The 1,083-nt window shown below is 66.6% G+C and overlaps 1 long non-coding RNA gene across 1 annotated transcript; it reads right to left on the reverse strand.

Moving 5' to 3' along the window:
* LOC130588361 (uncharacterized) lies at positions 1–848 on the reverse strand. Its single transcript, XR_008966942.1, has 3 exons — positions 607–848; positions 452–492; positions 1–30 (listed from the first exon to the last, which is right to left on the reverse strand). It is a non-coding gene; the product is annotated as an uncharacterized LOC130588361 (long non-coding RNA).
* Between the last annotated feature and the right edge of the window lie 235 nt (positions 849–1,083).

A 1,083-nucleotide genomic window follows, 5' to 3' on the forward strand; every position in this document is an offset into this window, starting at 1 on the left:
GACCCCCCGCTTGCTGACCGACCGGCCGTTCTGGGGACATGGGGACATCGTGGGGACATGGAGGGGACACCGTGGGGACACCGTGGGGACACCACAGGGGGTGGCATGGCAGGGGTGGCACTGGGACCCAGGGACATGACAGGGGTGGCACCAGGAGCTGGGGACAGGGCAGGGGGTGGCACTGGGACATGGCAGGGGTGGCACTGGGACCCGGGACATGACAGGGGTGGCACCAGAACCTGGGGACAGGGCAGGGGGTGGCACTGGGACATGGCAGGGGTGGCACTGGAACCCAGGGACATGACAGGGGTGGCACCAGGACCTGGGGACAGAGCAGGGGGTGGCACTGGGACATGGCAGGGGTGGCACTGGGACCCGGGACATGACAGGGGTGGCACCAGAACCTGGGGACAGGGCAAGGGATGTCCCCAAGGTGGGGGTGACAGCTCACCTGGGGCTGGGGGTCAGACCAGAGCAGGTCACACATCGGCCCTGGGGGGACACAGGGGTGTCACAGCTCAGCCCCTCGTTGGGGACACCTTGGTGGCACCTTGGTGACACCTCGGGGACGCCTCGGGGACACCTCGGGGGGTGTCCCCGTCCCACCTGAGTCCGGGGGCTGCCGGTTCCGCTCGATCTTGCGGATGTCATCGAGGGTGACACCGTCCTCGCTGAAGAGTCCCCCGTGCATGATCTGGGGGAGACACGGAGGGGACAATGGGGACACGGAGGGGACAATGGGGACAGTGGGGACAGGGGGAGGGTGGGCACAAATGGACAGAGGGGACGAGAATCCAACCTGACACTGAGGGGGTGACAAGGGACACCTGAGTGAAAATGGGGATGGCAGGGACCCAAATGGGGACAGGGACACCCCTGGGGGGACCCAAATGCGGACAGGGACACCCCTGGGGGGACCAAAATGGGGACAGGGACACCCCTTTGGGGACCTAAATGGGGACAGGGACACCCTGACCCAAATGGGGACAGGGACACCCCTGGGGGGACCCGAATGAGGACAGGGACACCCCGACCCGAATGAGGACAGGGACACCCTGACCCAAATGGGGACAGGGACACCCC

Source organism: Malurus melanocephalus, unplaced genomic scaffold (genome assembly GCF_030028575.1).
Source record: "Malurus melanocephalus ecotype Western Australia unplaced genomic scaffold, MMel_1.1 scaffold_4564, whole genome shotgun sequence".
Classification (NCBI taxonomy): domain Eukaryota; kingdom Metazoa; phylum Chordata; class Aves; order Passeriformes; family Maluridae; genus Malurus; species Malurus melanocephalus.